Raw genomic sequence first — 14656 nt, forward strand, 5'->3', positions numbered from 1 at the left:
CTTGTATGGGCGGAAGCCTCCGAAATCCTGGTACCTGTTTGGCGAGTTTTAGCCCCAATGCGACTGAGCTGAGAATGACTCTGGAGGACCATTGAATGATGTCTATAGCTGCCTCACCTGCGAAGTCTGCCGAGAGTTTTATCTCATCAAGAGCCTTGATGATTTTTTTACTTTTGGCAGCTGGTTTTTGATCGCATACTTCAAGTTTTGTGCCCCTACTCGCAGAACTTGCTACGGATGTTAAAGCAATGGCGGGCTTACAAGCACCCCCTACCATCAGGTAAACCTTTCTCAATTCCATGTCAATGTGTCTATCAAGCATATTGTGAAAGGAGGAAGAGTCTTCCATCAGAAGTGTCACATTCTTGGCCAGTCTGGTGACTGCAGCATCCACCGTTGGTGGGTTAGATAAAGGTAATGCAACCTATTGGTTGAGGAGGATTTTCTCTCCCCCTTCTCTTCCTCCTGAAACAGGCCTCTTATTTCTGTCATAAGAGAAAAGGTAACTACATGTTTATTTAGGTTCCTCCTATGGAACCAAAAGGCTTGCTCACACTTGCAGCAGGCTCTGCTATTGCAATGACAAGCAATCTGTGCTTAGGTCACTTTTCAGAGGCATTTGATATTATCACATAGAGGGGAGAAGTGTCCCCGCTATGCGATTTTGAAAGAGTGATTTACATGCAATATTGCAACTCGCATGGGGGCGGCCCATTCACTTGGCTGCCCTATGTGTGCAAAAAGAAGCCCCTGCTCCTATTTAGGTGCGACAAGCTTCACACAATGTTTTTAAAGAGGAAGTAAACCCTGATGAGTTTGCTTCCTCTTTCATTCCCTGCAAGGGTAAAGCATAATGGACTACTTACCTGACACAGGAGCCAGCGAAGTCACCACTGTCCCCTGTAGTCCGGCGCATCCATCTTCTCGGTGGGTCTCGCCGCCACGATGACATCACTCCCGCGCATGCGAATGGGAGCCGCCACTCGCGGCATATCACCATTGACCGCGGCGCACTCAGTGCATGCGCCATAGACAGCGGTGCCTGTTTTTTGGCAAATATCTCCTAAACCATGTAGGTTTAGGAGATATTTCTTGGACCTACAGGTAAGCCTTGATCTAGGCTTACCTGTTGGTCAAAGTTGGTTGTAAAAGCTCAAATTGCTTCGCATTTGGGGTGCCCTGAAAGGATAAAGGCAGCTAATGCGTGTTGTGTATCAATTGCCACACAATTTAAAATCAAATTGTCTGGTGTGTGACAATAGGTTTTCCACTTCTTTGTAAGAGGTTCCAGATCCTCCCATTCCATTTTTTACTGCCTTAATGAATGGTGGTATCAGCGCAAAAATCAAAGCCTGAACCTTCAGGATCCTCTGCCGAGGCGATATTATCTCCCTCTGCCTGGAAGGTTGGCTGTAATACTGGTTCTGGGGAACCAGCCTGCCCAATAAGCTGGGCTGGAGTCATCCCTCTAGATAGAGATGGAGATAGAGAAGCCATCGCCTATGCATACAAAAGGGCACTTTTAAGCTGGCTGCACATCATACAATCCTCTGTAGATTTTTTTTCCCTCAGATTTACCGAAACCACACAATACATGGTCAAACTTTAGGAGCCTCAATTTGTATGCAATCAGGCAGGACCCTGCACCACACGGTCCCGGCAAATTGAAAGGAAATTAGAAAACAAAATCTGCACAGTGTGTATGGAATCTTTAGAGATATGAGACCAAGAAAAATAAAAAAGGTTTTATAGAAATTGACAGACCTGGAAAAGAGTGCCATAGGAGAGAAGACATCATGCAGTCCCAGCTGCTGGATCCAGACGCCAAAGCAGATATACCACGAGAGGATTGTCATCTCTGATTGGGGAACACCTTGACCCCAAAAGACCACCAGAAGGGGTTCCCCACCTTGTTGGTGTGTTTAGCAACCTAAGATGTGGGACTGCATGCTGGGAGAGACTTGAACCCAGACAGAATTTGACATAGTCAGCAGGTAAGAGCTTATCCTGATTGTAACGGCTAAGGATGAGCTCAGGCGTGTTCGCATGCTCCACGTGCCGAGCCTGCCAGGAAGGCGGCGCAGTGCTGCGCTAATCACAGGCAGTGAGACATTGCCCCGATGCGTGGCTGCAGAGATCGGGCAATGTCTCACTGCCTGTGATTAGCTCAGAGCTGCGCCTTCCTGGCAGGCTCTGGCATGTGCGAACACGCCTGAGCTCATAATTAGTAATGGCCTGTATATGTTGATCTTTGAGGACAAGAAGGAAAATGGGGGAAGTAGCTCTCAGTCAGACTTTTATACAGCTAAATAGGTTCTATGGGTGGATATAGGGGCGAAGCTCTATCATGTGTATGATGCCATGTTGGCATCAGGGATGTATGTAGGCATAGGACACACCCCATGCCTTGCCCCCCTTAAAGGAGAATTTTACAAAAAAAATTGTTTGTTAAACCCACAAGTGCATTTTTACCACTACTATTACATTAAAATGGCTTTTGAAATTTATAAATGCAGTGATTTATAAATTGGATGAAAGGTTTAGCACTGTGAAACTTTTTGATAGATAAATAGTGCATTTTATATACAGCCACTGTATATAGATCAGACCAAAATGAGAGACAAATGAGGAGAAAAGAGGGACTTTGTTCCAAATGAGGGACAGCCCTTCAAAATCATCAACAGTTGGGAGTTATGGAGTTAAGGACAGTTACAACCCCTGTCAGTTTTTTTTGGTCACCTCCGTGTTATATTGTGGAAATTTCCCTTCACTTCTTGTCTCATAGCCAAAACAGGAAGTGAGAGGAAATCCCTTCAAAGTGAGGGAATCCCAGGGCTGTCAGCAGAACTAGTGTCCCCATTGAAGATTTCTGTCTATTACTGTTCTGGGTACAACCCAAAATTTGGTATTTTCTTTTACTTTCGCTAATAACAGTAAACAGGACAAATCAAGAGAGTGACTCTCCCTAACAGGGACACAGACAGCAACAATAACTTTAAAGGCACTTGAATTCCTCTCCACTATATCCAAAACTAAATTCATACCTCCCAACTAGGGATGAGCTTCGAGTTCAAGTCAAACTCATGTAAACGCAGGTTTCTGTTACATCCAAGGGGGGGGGGGGGGGGGGGTCACCCGCACATCACTGAGGAAGCCCAGGTTTCCCCTTGTGTCAGAGGGGCCCCATCCTCAGGTAAGGGACCTGTCAGGCTGCCGGGATACCCGCGTTGTCTCCGGTGGAGACAGGATGCGCTGCACTGGACATCATCGTTGGACCCTGGACCTGGAGAGGAGAGATCATCCATCGCTGGACCCTGGAGAAGAGATCACCCATCACAGAATACTGAGAGTGGATTACCACCGCTGGAATCTTTTTTTTTTTTTTTTCAATAAAGGACTTATCCCAATGGTGTCTGTGTGTGTTTTTTTTTTTTTTACAATTTTTTACACTTCCTTTGTGAAATCGTAGGGGTACAATGCCATTTCAAATGGGGGGCTAGGATCTGGGGGTCCCCTTGTTAAAGGGGGCTTCCAGATTCCGATATGCCCCCCGCCCGCAGACCCCCACAACCACCGGGCAAGATGAAAGCTTTAGCACTGGGAAACATTTTTTGAAACAAAAAAGTGCATTTTATATACAACTATATAGATCAGACCAAAGTGAGGGACAAATGAGGTGGAATGGGGGACAGAGGGACATTACTCCAAATCAGGGACAGTTGGGAGCTAAAAATTAAGCTGTAAATTAACCACTTCCCACCCAGCCACTGCATATATATAGCTGGGTGGGAGCTCTCTCCTTCTGAGTGGACATTCAGGAATGTTCCTCAGAAGGAGCGGGATCGCACGCACGCATTCCCGTGCAGTGGCACGATCCTGATGTGCTTGTGTCACCCGGACGTGGCACATCTTAGATCGGCAGGAAGGCTGTGTCCAACCATGGCCGTCATGTGATGTAAACAAACAGCCGGTTGCTAGGCGATCGGCTCTCCTATCCTCACACGGAAGTCGTCGCCGAGGAGAGCGGATCTCTGCAGCCGGCTGGTGATCAGTGAGCATGAGCTGTTTTTTACAGCTTTTTACTCACTGATCACCACAGTATAGCACACAAAGTAAACACACATGTCCCCAAAACACGTCTCCAAAACACGTCCCCACATAGTAATGATCCCCAAAACACAAGTCCCCCACATATATAACAGTAAAATCACATGTCCCAATGATCATTTGCACACCGTGATCACCTGCGCACATCTGTACATGATCATTTGCGTACATATGTCCGTGATCACGTAAATCAATTATACACTTAACGGGATTTTTTTTACCAAAAACATGTAGCAGAATACGTTTTGGCTTAAATTTATTATAAAATTCGATTTTATTGGATTTCTTTTAAAATAGAATAAAGAAAATATATATTTTGTTTCCAAATTTCCGCTCTTTTTTTCGCTTATATCGCAAAGAATAAAAAAAACGCAGTCGTGAATAAATACCACCAAAAGAAAGCTCTGTTTGTGTGAACAAAATGCTAAAAATTTCATTTGAGTACAACATTGCATGACCGCGCAATTCTTATTGAAAATGCAAGACCCTGAAAGCTGAAAATTTGGTCTGGGAAGAAAGGGGATGAAAGTGCCCAGTAGGGATGAGCTCCGGCGTGTTCACATACTCCACGTACAGAGCCGGCCAGGTAGTCAGCGCAGCGCTAATCACAGGCAGTGAGACATTGCCCGATCTCTGCAGCCGCACATCGGGAAAATGTCTCACTGCCTGTGATTAGCGCAGCACTGCGCCGACTGTGTGCGAACAAGCCGGAGCTCATCTTTAGTGCCCAGTATTGAAGTGGTTAAGAAAGAGGGAAAAAAAAAAAGTTTTGCTTTTTAATTACACTTGAAAAAGTTGCATGAATTACTCTTGCCATGCCTAGGGTAGCTCATTGAAATGAACGGGCTGCTCGTGGCATACAATGTGACGCCGCAGAAAAAACAGCAGCGATTCATGATGCCTGATGCTGCGTGTCCTAGTACGAATGGGGCCGTATCTCCTATCTAACAGTAGACAAGTCTTCTTCTATAGCACTCAGCATGCCTGCCATTTAGCACTGTCACCCTTCTATAGAACAACAATATATAGCATTGTGTGAGCTGAGCGGAATGCATCAGAACACATAACACAGCCTACTCTCTGACAACCCTCTTTACAATGACATTGTAAATCAGACTGGGACAGCTAGGTGTGGATTTCGGATTTACAATCTCCTCCCACTTGCTAAGTAAACTTTAAAAGCCATTGCGAAATTCAACTTGTCTTCTTAAACTTTTCAGTTGTGTGTCATGCCGGCTGGCAGGGAGGGGCCTAACCCCAGCACAGGGAAAAGTTTCATTGTAACCAGTCTGATAAATCTGCAGTGACAACTCTGGATGTTTTTAAATCTCTGCTAAGGTGGATTGGGTTTTAAAGTTGACATTTAATGGAGACACCGCGCCTCTGAATCACATTATAGGAGACTGAAGCCTGGACTGAATGGATCTTTTCACCTTTTAATTACAGTGAGTAAACAGAAAACTGCCAGTACTATGTATGGTGTGACTTTGATTATGTGACATTTTCTGGAATTAAAAATGAAAAGTCTAAGCTTTGCAGGAGAGTCGATTGTTTAATCTATAGAAATGGCACATCAAATGCATTAGAACTTTTGAACCGTTGAATGCGTTCCTTTCTTATTTGTTTTTATTGCTGTGTTTTGTTTTGTTTTTTTGCTTTTTTGTTTTTTTTTGATGAGCGCATCTGTCTAAGGCCTGATTCACACCTATGCCTTTTTAGTGCTTTTTGCATTTTGTAGATTTATACTACAGAACGTGTTCCATAGGAAACCATGTAAGATGGACTGTAGTGCAAATCTGCAAAATGCAAAAAGCACTAAAAAGGCATAGGTGTGAATCGAACCTTAGGGCTAGTTCACATCAGAACCTAGTGCGGGAAACCTGTATTCTGTTCATGTTTCCTGCACCATGTTCAGATTTACTAGTTATCTGCACTGGGTGCAATGCTAACAACACCCCAAACGCAGTGTATTTCCCTGCGTTTTGTAAAATCATGCCTGCGCTACTTTTGCTGTGGTCCAGCGCGATTTCGGCCCATTCAAATGAGTGAGCTATATTGAATTTCATGTGAATTGCACAGAAACGCACATCGCTTTACAATCTTCCTTTTAGATCTACTAATGACTATGTACTGCCAGGGCTTGCCTATTTGGATACAAATTGATTGCAAAATTTGGGTAGGTGCTCATATTACATCGTTTTTAATGCTAAGACCCAATACACACTATTAGCTTTTTCTGCAGATTTTTGTCTTCAGATTTACCAAAACCATATAATATAATTTAAACCTTAGGAGTTTCAATTTGTATGCAATCAGGCAGGCCCTTGCACTAGATGGTTTTGGTAAATCTGAAGACAAAAGAGCGATCTGCGGGGGCTATTAGGGTTAACGCATAGTAATTACACAGGTTCTGAGGCTAATGTAATGCAGATAAGGCACCAAGTGAGTTTAGCTACCACCCTAAAGAGGAAGTAAACCCTGATGGGTTTACTTCCTCTTTGTTTCCCTGCAAAGGTAAAGTATAATGGGCTACTGTGCATCACATAGTAGCCCATTATGTGTCACTTACCTGACACAGGAGCCAGCGAAGTCACCGCTGTCCCCTGTAGTCCGGAGCATCCATCTTCTTCCGGAGATCGCTGCTCCAGCCACTCACAGCGCCGGAGCAGCGATGACATCACTCTTGCGCACGGGAGCCGCCACTAACGGCATATCGCAGTTTGCAGCGGCATGCTGCTAACGGCGATAGTGCGCCTGTATACCGCTGTCTACGGCGCATGCGGCGTACACAGCTGTGACTGTCTTTTAGTAAATATCTCCTAAACCATGTAGGTGAATTCTTTGAAAATTGGATGAACCTATATGAATATGTTTAGTGGCATGAAAAATATGCAGTTCACTGAATAGCCTAATTTGTGAATCATTTTTCTCTTCACTTTCCAACAGTGTGCAGATTAATTTAGTGCTGAACAAATGGGTGGATGCAGGTTTTCTGCAGAGGAATAAGGCTTCATAGACAACTATCAGCGGTGTGACTGACCATGGCAGGGATCTGCTAGCAGCTATCAATGGCTGTCTGCAGAGTCAGTGATTTACCTGTGGCGATTGCTACTGAATACACTGACTACTATAAGTAATTGCTGGCTCTGCCATGGGTTTCTGTGGCTGCCACCACCTGTGATTGAAATGTAGAGGCCTTGGCGGCTGCAGCTAGCCGCTAACAAGTGAAGAAAAAAAAAGCTGCAGGAATCAGCAGTTTCCTGTCACTGTCATTTACACCAGTGTTAGTCCATGCAAACAGGGCTGCTGTTAGACATCATGGGGCCCTATACAATCTACCAAAGCCGAAAGGGACCGAGGACATAGATTTATCAGTTCCTTTCTCTGTAGCCTCAGCTGCACGGATGAATGAATGGCAAGAGTTCTGAGGCTTCCTGCTGATTCACAAACCAAGGCATAGTAAACAGTTTACTATGGTTCAGTGGTGAATGAACAAAGGAGTGATTCGTACCAATTGCTCACTGCGTTCATTCAGGAAAGGAAGGGGCCAGTAAATTACATATTGTAATCCTGCAACGTCTTCCTTGGTGCCCATAGCAGGTGCCAGTGGGAGAGGAGAGGAGGAAAGCTGGAAACACTGTGGGGGGGAAAGGGGCACACAGGGGGTCTGGACAATAAAATGAAGTGCAGTGCACCCAGAGGGAGAAAAGGGGGGGGGGGACCTGAAATGGATCAAAATATGCACAGGACTCCTGTGCAAATCGCACCGGAGCTGCTGCGGAGATGTGTGAACTGGCTCCATAGAGAGCTGGTCACAATGTCCTGCTATGCGAATTGGATTTGGAGAAAAAAAGCTGCATAGGTGTGAACCCAGCCTAAAACAGTACAATCGATTCGTTTGCAGTGATGATGCAGAATAATAATAAGCAAATAACCACAGTGTTCTGTGCACATATATAGAGTATACCAAATGTGTTTTGAGATATAGCATTGTTCCTCTTCTTCAAGGGTCAGTGGTTATAAATGTAACATAGTATGTTTAATTAACAAAGGAAAAATACTATTAAAAATATTTTCAATAACATAATTGTATGCACAGATATTTACTGACCATATGGATATAAGGCAATATCCTAGACATCCACATCAGTTAAAAACAAGGATTTTTGCAGCCATATGTTAGCCAGGAGTCCAGAGGGTAAGGAGCAAAGAGATCCAGCCTAAGACCACCCACGAAGGGCACTCAACCCAACCCCATATGGAATGCCACACCACAGGCCAAAAATAGGGTAAGTCTAGCAATATAAGCTGCAACCACCGATGTCCAAAGTTTGATTGGAATATAATCCATTACATTCTAAGGCCCATCATAATACCCACCTAAGCCTTTGAGGTAAAAGGGAGCTAAATTAAAAACTCCAGAATACAGTAATACCAAAGAGGGGATACAGACAACAATTTTCTTCTTTCACCTAAAAGGCATAACATTTTATACAGGTGAGCTAAAGAAAGGAAGAGATAGAAGATGAAACAGTTTGATGTTTGACGGCATTTAGGGTCAAATTTTCCTTGAGAACTGCCATCTAGGAATGAGCTGAACATGGTTTGCAGCAGAACATGGGAACAGGCAAAAAATTAACCGTTAGTCTATGGGACGCGATTGTGAAAAATTGCTAATTTTAAAAGTGTTTGGGGACCCGGGTCCTGCCCCAGGGGACATGTATCAATGCAAAAATAGGTCTTAAAAACTGACTTTTTTGGGAGCATTGATTGATTTTAATAATGCTTAAAGTGAAACAATAAAAATGAAATATTCCTTTAAATATCGTGCCTGGGGGAGGTCTCCTTAAGCCCCATACACACTATCAGATTATCTGCTGAGTTTTTCCTTCAGATTGATAGCATACACATTGAAACTCCTAAGGTTTGTCCTCATATTATATGGTTTTGGTAAATCTGAAGGAAAAACTCAGCAGATAATCTGATAGTGTGTATGGGGTTTAAGTCTGCCTGTAAAGTAGCACACCTTTCCCATGTTTATAACCGTACCACAGCAAAATTACATTTCTAAAGGAAAAAATGGTATTTAAAACTGCTCGCGGCTGTAATGTATTTACAAAAATGCTATAAATGGCCAAATAGCACAGCTCCGTGACAAAAGCTTTTAAGGGATTGACGTTACCTGAATGTAGTTTTAGTTTTCACCTAAATAGGACAGAAACTAAGCAACTTTCTATATGTCAGCAGCTGCTGTCAAGCAAAACATATATAAAATATGACAATAAAAAGTCCCACATATTATTGTGTCCTTAGACAAGCTTTTATATGATTTCAACACATAAGAATGAAGTGATATAGTTCAAACACATATAAAGATAAGCGATGAAATGATCCCTCTGGAAATTGGTGAGTCTTGTAGTGGTGATCCTAAATGTTGTCACGCGTACACCACACACGTCAAATACCAACGCGTGTAAGAAAGCCTCTCCCCTTTGGGGGTAAAATCACCAGATGGCCAAAATGTAAACATCTTTTGTAATAATCTATAAAGAGGAAATAAACCCTGAACCAGGGCTGGACTGGGACAGAAATTTGGCCCTGGACTTCATCTAGACCAGCCCACATACATTTTGAGTGTCCAATCGGCACTCCCTTACATCAGAGTGTCCCATCACCAGCCCCCTTACATCAGAGTGTCCCATCACCAGCCCCCTTACATCAGAGTGTCCCATCACCAGCCCCCTTACATCAGAGTGTCCCATCACCAGCCCCCTTACATCAGAGTGTCCCATCAGCACCCCCTTACATCAGAGTGTCCCATCAGCACCCCTTTACATCAGAGTGTCCCATCAGCACCCCTTTACATCAGAGTGTCCCATCAGCACCCCCTTACATCAGTGTCCCATCAGCACCCCCTTACATCAGAGTGTCCCATCAGCACCCCCTTACATCAGAGTGTCCCATCAGCACCCCCTTACATCAGAGTGTCCCATCAGCACCCCCTTACATCAGAGTGTCCCATCAGCACCCCCTTACATCAGAGTGTCCCATCAGCACCCCCTTACATCAGAGTGTCCCATCAGCACCCCCCTTACGTCAGAGTGTCTCATGAGCAGCCCCCTTACATCAGAGTGTCCCATCAGCACCCCCTTACATCGGAGTGTCCCATCAGCACCCCCTTACATCAGAGTGTCCCATCAGCACCCCCTTACATCAGAGTGTCCCATCAGCACCCCCTTACATCAGAGTGTCCCATCAGCACCCCCCTTACATCAGAGTGTCCCATCAGCACCCCTTTACATCAGAGTGTCCCATCAGCACCCCCTTACATCAGAGTGTCCCATCAGCACCCCTTTACATCAGAGTGTCCCATCAGCACCCCCTTACATCAGAGTGTCCCATCACCAGCCCCCTTACATCAGAGTGTCCCATCACCAGCCCCCTTACATCAGAGTGTCCCATCACCAGCCCCCTTACATCAGAGTGTCCCATCACCAGCCCCCTTACATCAGAGTGTCCCACCAGCATCCCTTACAGCAGAGTGTCCCACCAGCATCCCTTACATCAGAGTGTCCCATCAGCACCCCTTACATCAGAGTGTCCCATCAGCACCCCTTACATCAGAGTGTCCCATCAGCACCCCTTACATCAGAGTGTCCCATCAGCACCCCTTACATCAGAGTATCCCATCAGCACCCCTTACATCAGAGTGTCCCATCAGCACCCCTTACATCAGAGTGTCCCATCAGCACCCCCTTACATCAGAGTGTCCAATGAGCAGCCCCCTTACGTCAGAGTGTCTCATGAGCAGCCCCCTTACATCAGAGTGTCCCATCAGCACCCCTTACATCAGAGTGTCCCATCAGCACCCCTTACATCAGAGTGTCCCATCAGCACCCCTTACATCAGAGTGTCCCATCAGCACCCCTTACATCAGAGTGTCCCATCAGCACCCCTTACATCAGAGTGTCCCATCAGCACCCCTTACATCAGAGTGTCCCATCAGCACCCCTTACATCAGAGTGTCCCATCAGCACCCTTTACATCAGAGTGTCCCATCAGCACCCCTTACATCAGAGTGTCCAATGAGCAGCCCCCTTACATCAGAGTGTCCCATCAGCACCCCTTACATCAGAGTGTCCCATGAGCAGCCCCCTTACGTCAGTGTCTCATGAGCAGCCCCCTTACATCAGAGTGGCCCATCACCAGCCCCCTTACATCAGAGAGGCCCACTGAACCATCGGCCCACCGGGAAACTCTCGGTAGTCCCAATGGCCAGTACATGCCTGCCCTGAACCCACAAATAGAGCTTTCTTTTGGTGGTATTTGATCACCTCCTGCAATTTTTATTTTTTGCGCAACAAATAAATTTTTTTTGAAAAAAATCACGTTTTTCTTTGTTTCTGTTAAATTTTTTGGTAAATAAGTACGTTTTCTTCTTCAATGACAGGCACTGATAAGGTGGCACTGATGGGTACTGATGAGGTGGCACTGGTATGCGGCACTGGGCACTCATAGACGGCACTGATGGGCACTCATAGGCAGCACTGGGTACTTATAGGTGTCACTGATGGGTACTTATGGGTGGCACTGATGGGCACTGATAGGTGGGCACTGATGGTGGCACTGCTGGACACTGATGGGTGGCACCGATGACACTGATGGGTGGCATTGCTGGGTATTGCTAATTTCATTTGTTTCAAGGTGGTGCCAGTTGTTGCCCATTTGTGGGCACTGATTGGCACAGATTGGGCTGTCATTTGTACATGTGGATGACCATGGGGTACATACCTGGCCATCCACATGTTGCCTCCCTTCCTGGTGGTTCTGGGGGCTTCCCTGGTGGTCTAGTGTGGGCATCCAAGGGGGGCTGCGCTGATAAAGAATCAGCGCAGACCCCCCTGTCAGGATATCTGTGCCGATCAACGGCTTTTCCTGTTTACATTGTGATCAGTCATGATGTAATGCCATGGAGCTATGCAAATTTGCTATATAAGGGAAGCAGCTGCAATAGTGCATTGCTGCCTCATCTGCAGCTTTACTCGTGTTCCTGTTCCTGTGACCTGTATATTGATTTCTGTGGTTTGGATTAGAAAAATGAGTTCTAGTAGACTAGAAAGAGTTCGAAGGATGTCCAAGCACATCTCTAGCCGAACTTCAATAATTTTTTTTCATTCGAGCTGCTGTCCTGGTAGTTTCTTCCTCATAGCTCACGTAAACAAAGGGGCAGGAATGGCCAGGCCTACAGTTCATTGGAGTGAAGAAAAAAAGTGTAAGCTCCTCTACGGAGCTAATAATTGTTTAGCTTTTGATGAAAGTAACCTACGTTTACACAGTGTTTTAAAGAAAAAAATATCACATACTCAATTTTAATAGCCTGGCAAGTATAATCAAAGCATTAGGCCATTTTTGATTTTCAGATTGAGCATTGGGATGGGAGGTCAGCAGCAGGCAGCAGTTTCGGCTCTGAATTGTGTGCTCTCATTATTATTGTTATAATAATAATAATAATAATACAGGATTTATATAGCGCCAACAGTTTGTGCGGCGCTTTACAACATTGGATCACACAGTACAGTTACAATTCAATACAGAAGGAATCGGAGAGCCCTGCTTGTTAGAGCTTACAATCTAAGAGGGAGGGTCAAGTATAAAAGGTAATAGGTGGTAAAAGGTGGGGGGTGAGCTGATTATAAAATAGGCTTCTCTGAAGAGAAGTTTCCAGGGATTGCCTAAAAGTGGACAGATTGGGGTAGGGAATTCCAAAGGATGGGAGCAGCTTGGGAGAAGTCCTGGAGGAGATGATGTATGTGATTAGGTAACGAGGGAGCTAGAGAGGAGGCGGTCTTGGGAGGAATCGAGAGGAAATTTGGTTGGTATTTTGAGACTAGGTCAGTGATTTAACTGGGGGCAGATTTGTGGGTGGCTTTGTAAGCTATTGTTAGTATTTTGAATTTAATTTGTTGGGTGAGTGAAAGACAATGGAGGGATTGGCAGAGAAGTGTAACAGACGCTGAGCGGTTTGTAAGGTGGATAAGTCTGGCAGCAGCATTCATGATACGAATTATTCACAGAAACTTTTATTGACTTCTTTTAGGGCCTGTTCACACTACCTGCACTCTAAAATTATGTTTTAATCTAGGTTCACATCTATACGGTTGCCATTTTTTAAATCCATGTTTTTGATGCATTTTTGCATGCAGTTTTCATGTATTTTGTGTATATAGCTTGTTACTAAGGAGCAGGTTGGGAAGCTGGCTGCAGCATCCTTAACAACCGATGGAAAAAAAAAGAGTTGCTGGCGAAATATCTGGAAAAAAATAACAGCATGGGATCCCCCCTAAAAATCCATATCAGACCCTTTTCTGTTCATGGAGCTCAGCAGGTCAGGATAGGGAGCCGCTTCCTTTACTCCCAAAGTCACAGGGCAATAGCTGCCGTGGGTTTGTTTCTATTCTATAGCACTGGCTTTGGGCTGTGTAATGGAAAGCATTCATTTTTCACTTTTATTAGTGAATAAAGTTGCCCCCATGTGTCTTGGGCTCTCCTGTGCCTTGTGGGAGCCCAGAACATCTATGGCCAGAGTCAGGATGGTAAGCAGAGGGGGATCAAGGAATCTCCCCTGTGATCCATGAACCCAAAAGTTCTCAGCTCTGAGTGTTTTGAGGTCCAGGGCTTGGAACCTGGCTGAATATTTCCAGTGACCAACATATCAGGACTCTGTGTCCTCTATTTGCTTGCCCTTAGGACACTTTCACACTGGGGTGGGGGGCATCGGTAGTAAAGCACTGCTATTTTTTTAATGTTTTGATTTCAATGGCGGGGCATTTTAGGAGCGGTGTATTCACCGCTCCCACAACGCCCCGGACATGTTGCTTGCAGGACTTTTTTTCCTGTCCTGGCAGTGCAGCACCCCAGTGTGAAAGCACTTGGGCTTTCACACTGGGGTGGCAGCAGAGGCATTTTTCAGGCGCTTTACAGGCACTATTTTTATCCCTTTAGTGCCTGAAAAAGCCTGTGAAAGAAGCCAAAGAATTCAGAGAACTCCTGTCCCACCACACATGTGTATGTATACACCATGTACACAACACATTTTTGGCATCACTGTAAACTCCAGAGTGAGAAGAATAATTCCAGAGCCATTATTTGTGGTTAAGTGTAATCTGGTGAGCTGTAAAGGCTTTTAAAGTAATCCCTATAGACAAGTTAGGACATCATCGTTTTTTGCTATTTCACAGTAGCATGCAGCTTCTACGTGTAGTCTACTTTTCCAGTATTGCAACCAGAAAGTTTCACAATTCAGAGTGCGACTTTGAGTGCAGCTTTGATCCAACTTTACGCTCTCTGGATCAAAGTCGCATAAAAGCATTGCAGGTACAAAAAAAAGATTGCAGGTACCTTTTCAAAGTCGCATAAATGGGAATGGGTACCATTTAAAATCAATGATCTGTGATGTGTCATGTGACTTTGGACACGTAGTGAAATGACAAGTCATGTTACCACTATTGCGACCACAAAGTTTCATGATTTAGAGTGCAGCTTTGATCAA

General features: G+C 44.9%; 1 protein-coding gene across 1 annotated transcript in view; it reads left to right on the forward strand.

The window, feature by feature from the left end:
* The first annotated feature begins 5336 nt into the window (after positions 1 to 5336).
* ATP10B (ATPase phospholipid transporting 10B (putative)) overlaps positions 5337 to 14656 on the forward strand; it is a 673184-nt gene continuing 663864 nt past the window's right edge. Inside the window, exon 1 of the mRNA XM_077474114.1 lies at positions 5337 to 5552. The gene's annotated coding sequence lies outside the window, so the exon portion shown is untranslated. The remainder of the gene's footprint in view (positions 5553 to 14656) is intronic.

This window comes from Lithobates pipiens, unplaced genomic scaffold, assembly GCF_037356315.1.
Source record: "Lithobates pipiens isolate NorthernLeopardFrog02 unplaced genomic scaffold, aLitPip1_a1.2 Scaffold_8, whole genome shotgun sequence".
NCBI lineage: Eukaryota > Metazoa > Chordata > Amphibia > Anura > Ranidae > Lithobates > Lithobates pipiens.